Genomic DNA, 6,927 nt, shown 5'->3' on the forward strand with positions numbered 1-6,927 from the left:
TATCAGACGAGTCAAATCACTGTGACAAGGCTGTTGCAACACGGTCAATTGCAAGCGCTGAAAGAATCAAGGTAAGTTGTTTTAAATTGTTTTAGGGTTAGGCCCGCAAAATCCTGATGGGACTGTTAAATGATTCAACTATAATTCGGATGTTGAAAATATCACAGTTCAATATCCGTTTTCCATTATTCCAACAAATGCCCCAAAACATCGCAACCTTCTTTGCAATTTTTAAGAAAAGCTGCCACAAAATCAGGCATTTTGGGCTGCAAACATCACAAAAAGGCCCGCGAAATCCTGGAGGGACTGATTAATATCTTATTTACACTAATAGCCTAGCATTGTAAACAGCACTCTAAGGCTGTTGTACATCAAGTCACAAACGCAATATTAGCGACTCATATCTAAATATTATTGCACATGTAAATTCAGGGATTAGAGTAATACAGCAAAGACCATTCTTGTCCTGAATGCAAGTGTCGGTGATTCAGACTGATGGTCGAGGCCTGGCTATTTGGGTTAAAAGCTGGCTGTGCCTGTTCACACAGGAAAAGGAAAAGCGATCACAGCAATTGATCACTCCCACAGGGCGAACATATTGACAGACAGTAACCCTGAACACACACTTTTCATATACAAAGACAACACACACACACTTGCAAGTTTGAACTCCTTTCTGTGTGTTCAAGCTTGTATATAACAAGCTACTTCCCACCATCTAGTTTGTTAGTTTTGTGAAGACATCTGTCCAAACGAAGTCCTTTACGGATTCCTTTATTACCAGGACAGTACTAATAAGGTGGCCTCACATTATGTGTGTGTGGTGTGTGTGTGTGTGTTCTGTCTCTCTGACCTTAAAAATGAGCTACAGCTGCTACCTGCCAATTGCATCTCACAGGCAGTCAGTTCACCTGTCTATTACATGTCTGCACAGTAAGCAGATACCCCCCCCAACACACACACACACACACACACACACACACACACACACACACACACACACACACACACAGAGGAATGCATTCATGAGTATACTTTCTCCTCTTCACCTCAGCCTCAGAAGCAGGCCCTTTCTTCATCGTGGGAGAAAGGAAATCAGACAAAGGTGTTTACATCCCGCATATGACTGAAAAGCCTTTCGGCAGCCTTCCAGGCAGTGCTACGTTTGACCAAACGCTCATGTTTCCATCCTGCACATCAGAAAAAGTAGCCGGTCTTTCGAAAGTATGTTACCCGGTGAAGATTAAATGAAAGACTGGGGCCATGACAGTTGTCTCGAGGAAGATCAATATTTCCAGTCGCGTTATGACTCGTGTGGTGTTTGAATTATTTGATTGATGGAAAAGTGTAGGAGTTAGGAAGGAGTGTGTGAGTGTGTGTGTGCGTGTGTGTGTGTGAGAGAGAGAGAGACAGAGAGAGAGATGAGAGAGAAAAAGGGAGATGCTCCTTGCTTCACACAGCATCCTTGCAGTATGTGGACATACATTCTGATGACAACTGATTAAAATTTCATACATCTCTACTTCATCAGCTTCCTCTTGTTGTAATGCTGTTATCCTTACATCCCCCCTCTCTTAACACTTTAATTTAGTGGTTAATAAAAGAAGGGAACTTCAGACTATATCCTTATGCAACATACAACTATTTTATGCTAAGCAACACACTTTGAATACTGTGGAAGGGGTGACAAAGCAAGAAGAGAAAACCTGAATATATCAGTTGAGGAACATTAACAATACAGGGCTCTGAGGGTCATTGGATGGTTTGATGACAAACAAAAATATGTCAATCAAAATCCTATGCTCAACCCAACTGGACACCTATTGGAGTGACACGATAGACTGCACTCTCCACCGCCATCATTGAAACCCAAAATGACTATAATATATGATTTGAAAGAATGGCGTTTATCCCTCCAGTAGAGTTCCAGAAACTTGGAAAATAAATGTTTAGGAGCGCTGAGCATTATGGAGCTGGCTTTGATATGCTTTCCAGTTAGTCAAGTTACTTGGCTTGGCTAATTGCAAAGCTACTAGCTGTTGGTTTCTGGTGTTTTCTTTATCTGTTTAATAAAGCACATTACTGAAGATTAGATTGAAAAGTGGTATTTATTTACCAGTCAGTCACCTCTTAGTTCAGACGAACCTTCCGCAAGAGCACTGCGCAGGGAATCAGCCCTCATATGCACAGATTCAACCAGCAGGGACCACCAAGATCACCCTCTTGTTTAGCTGTGCAATTCAGCTTGATATTTTCTTTCCATTTTATCTAGAACCATTTATCACCTATACTATAGTGATATATTATGATAGAAATTTAAATTTGAAGAAATTGGATCAGTGTACAGAGCATATAGGCATACACCTACTGTTTGTAGTGATATTTTTGTTTAATATGAGGATATTTAACGTGTTGTGGCCCACATTTCTGTAAAATGACAGACTCATATTGGTACATAGAAAGCATGCTGAATATGGTCACGAGTCACAACTCAACCCTCAAACCAGTTTGTTGCGTAATACCACATCTAACCCACACGCTCCTAAACTGACACTTACTTGAGACCTAGCTTGCTGTGCACACGCCTGAGATACAAATAGGCTGAACTCACCCACAAACCAGTAAACCAGTGCTACCATATCTGGCCCCTATGCAAAAAATAACAAATAAAACCCTACAAATATTCATGCTGTGTATTGGCCACACCTAGCCCTGTATGCAACAAGCTGAAACTCACCCCAAAACCTCGCTGATGTACAGTATATGGGCCATATCTGGCCCATATGAATGCTCCCAATGCCAGAACTCTGCCATGACTACGAGATCTGACCCATGCACGAGCGTATGCAGCTGCGTAGTGTTTTGTAATATAGATCTTTTTGGTTGTGTCAATTTAGATAACCCTAAATAATCCTGATTGCTCATTTCCTTATTCATATATTTATGTTTATGATAGCATTTGCCACAGCATTCAACCAATTTAGCAATAATTTCATCTAGTATTACAGTAAGACAAACTGGCAGCAGCCCCTGGGACCTGTAATGTCCATTGCGCCCTTAATCTGAAAGTGCTGACCTAAAAAAATAACACACAGAGAGGAATGTCTTGTGGATAACCCTTGTGAAATCAAATGGGGATCTCTGGGGATCATGAATATATAATGCTCAAACCACACTAATGACGTGGGTCTAGGATTGTAATTGTTGGTTTGTCCACCAACTAGTGCCAATTAGATGGTAAAAACCTGCACCCGATTGGTGAAATAACTTGAAATCTACTGGATTGATTAGCAGAAAGAATGCGTTCAGACATCCAGGTGTCCAGAAAATGTAACATTAAAAATCTGGTCATCCCCTGACGTATGCGCTCTGACTGCCATACAAATGAGCCTGGCTTTTTGGCGTTGCGGTCAAGTTGCACGTTTTGTTACTCTGTCCCTTCATTACAGTCCCCATCAGCATTAGCTGTTCTTTGTGTCTAGTGCTAATTTGCTAATGTTAGTATGCTAACACACTAAACTGTGTATTAGCACATCTTACTTTCTGATGGTTATACCTGCCTATCGACAGCATGGTAGCATTGTCATTGTTAGCAAACTGACATTAGCATTAAACTTAAACCAAAACTGTCAATAAGAACAGACTCTCCTGGCTGGTTACTCTTAATCTTCCTCTGGGGATTATAAATATATGTATCTTGTAATGAGTAATAACACAATGACTTATGACTTGACTTCGACCAGTAAACCCTACAGCTAATGTGCTAGCTGATAAGGTTATCTTCCATTGTTTTGCTTAGGTCTCTAGGGACTGAACAGTGTGAAATCACACACAAAAAGCTTAAAATGTGTTGGCATGCGACATATCCTTAAAAGTGGCGTGCTATTTATGCGCCATCCCATGATATCATGTTATCACCACATCAAACCCACACGCTACTAAGCTGAAACTTACTTGAGACCTAGCTTGCTGTTGCCCGCACATAGTTCAAATACAAATAGAATAAGAAGAAAGTGGAGCTAAATCTAATTCCTCTAGTAGTCAACGGGTTTAAACTATCTCACAGATAAAAAAGTCAACTTTCACCTATACATACATTACTATCTAAGGATGCGAAACACATACTCACTCACTCATCGTCAACCGCTTATCCTGTGTACAGGGTCACAGGGAGGCTTGAGTCAATCCCAGCTGACATTGGACGAAAGAAAGACCTTCGTCCGTCGCAGGGCCAAAGATACACAAACAACCACTTACACTCACACCTAAGTCACCAATTAACATAAACTGCATGTCCTTGAATGGTGGGAGGAAGCCGGAGGATTCGGATAGAACCCATGCAGACACGGGGAGAACATACAAACTCCACACAGAAAGGCCTGGGATGACCATGGTTCGAACCCAAGACCTTCTTGTTGTGAGGTGACAGTGCTGGCCAGAAAGCTAAACTCCATTTAGCGGGAATGAAAATGAATGTCTTAACATACATGTACAGCAAATGTGGCTTTGTTCACTTAAAAAAAACAAAAAACAAAAGGTGTCTCATAGTTCAGATGGACATCCACAGTTCAAGTGGGTTTTCTTTCATTCCTGCATTTATTATGTAAATGATCATGGGACTGTGATGAAGCTGGCCAAATAGGAATGTCATCTGGACACAGATCAGAGGGAAGGAGGGTACCAGGGGAACAGATGTAGTATCGTAGGTGGGAGAACATTTCCATAAGCCACTGAAAACTCACGCACGCACACACAGACACGCACACACCCAGGACTGATGCCATCAGATAGAAAGACTGAATCGAGGTATGAGAGCGCGGGTGTCAGTTTTCTTTAGAGGTGTAACCTGCTCCTCACCTGTCAGAACGGTCACACTTCATTAACCTGAGAGAGAGGTAACGATAGAGAGGGAGCCAGAGATGGAAGTGCGTGTGCGTATGTGTGTCGACAATTTGGCTTGGCCTTCGGCTCTCTCTCAGCGGTCTGGAGAGAGTTACCGCCACAACAGCAAGAAGCCACGCAAGTGTTCGATCCCGGCTGCAAAAAGTCCAGAAGAAAAATTATCTGCACCTTTTATCCATGTTCTTTGTGGTCGCAGCACTGTTTAGAGTTTAGATGTCTCATCAAAAGGAATTCCACTTCCACTTTATCAATCTTATTTCAAGGGGCCAGGAGTCTGTGAAGTAGCTTGCAGATTTGACATGCCTGCCGAGGTTTCTGCCTTGGTTTTGTCATTAAATATGCACATAGTATGTAATGGGTTGTTGGTGAAATTAAGGGTTTGTGTAACTTGGTAGAACAGTGCAAAGTTTTTTATCTCCCCGTACTTTTTTCTGGAAATTACTTTTAAAAATCCTAATGAGGGACTGAGTTGAAAGCATCTCGTGATGTCTTTACTGCAGGAATGGACTGGGGATCAAATAATCTGTCAAGCTGTTAAGATAAACAGCATCAGTGAATGTCATAATGAGGAGTTTCAACAGACAAAAACCTGACAGGTGTGAGCGTATGTGATTGAGACACACACTCCACACATATTTACATTATACTACAGGCAGAAACATTGTTTTTCATGCATTTCTGGTCAATATTTAGATTTTGGGCATATTTGCTTCCATAACATGTCTTCTTTCAGACACGTGGAAAGAAAACACATCACTTGGTTCAAATCTATAGGCTATTTTCTCAAAATTAGTTTTTTTCTCATACTCTGAGCCAGAACATTACGCGTTTAAGGGGTTTTCACATAGTCGTTTGTTTCCAATATCATTCATAGCATGAAAAAAAAATCTTTCCTAAGAACCTGGTGGAAATGTAATAAAATGGCTGTTGACAGTATTTCTGATTTATGGAGTAATTAAATCCAAAATTCCCTGTGTAATTTGACTCGAATACGTCAACAAAATTAAAACATTTTATGCCTGGCTTTATCCAATGTTCAAATTTAATTAGATAATACATAATTTGCATATTCAATTAAGTTCCCAGTACCTCAACCAAACAGGCAAAGTTTGTGACTTCATGTGTAACATATGCTGGAACATTTAGCAGTTATAGAGCCAGATATTTCCCTCAGGAGATGGTGGAAACCAAAACAGAGCATAAAATGGCTTAGTTTACATTTGTCAGGTGGGCAAATAGGCAATGTATGTGCAATGTCTCCTTTACACCGGAATCTATGTCACTGTTGTATTATGTGTGTTATGTTACAGCTTGTTACACTTCCCCCAAGAGGCTGTGGCAACCTGACAACCACACAGTAGCGATTGCTTAAACACATTTCTTGAAATTAGGCCTCTTTTTCTCGAAACTCTAAACACAAATCCACAACTTCACTCCCAATTCCCCAAACATCTTATTTTCGGGTCAAAATGAAGCTCTCCACTCAAAACCATTCAATCTTGCTGAAAAACCAAACTTTGCCCTCAGACATAACACACAAGCCCTCAAAAACACACAGACTACAACACAGTCTTACACAGTGGTGAGATAAATTCAAAACAATACTACAAAAACTGGTTATTAGTAATGTTGCTTGTGGTTCTCCCCCTCAAAAACCTTTTCACAAGATGATGACAACATAAATGTATACATTTGCGCACATTTTTATTCCTTAGTGTACAGTACACACCAAACAACAAATTATTCTGCCCCAGCATCCTGTCTTTGGTGTGGGACAGGCCAGAAATTCTTGTTCTCCTTCTCCTCCTCTCACTACTCCTCCTCCTCCAACTCCTACTGTTCCTCTTACTTCACCTCTTCATCCACTCCATACTGCTCTTCCTCCTCCCGCTCATCTCCCTCCTTCTCCTCTCGGGTGTCCTCTATGTCTTCCTTCAGATTTCTCTGGATCCATTGCTCAAAACTGAATGAACTGACTCCGGCCCTTTTATCTATCTATTGAAAGTTCTGATTGGTGTGTTATCA

This window comes from Micropterus salmoides, unplaced genomic scaffold (genome assembly GCF_014851395.1).
Source record: "Micropterus salmoides isolate LMB-PRFRI ecotype aquatic unplaced genomic scaffold, ASM1485139v1 Ms_hic_scaffold_21, whole genome shotgun sequence".
NCBI classification, from domain to species: domain Eukaryota; kingdom Metazoa; phylum Chordata; class Actinopteri; order Centrarchiformes; family Centrarchidae; genus Micropterus; species Micropterus salmoides.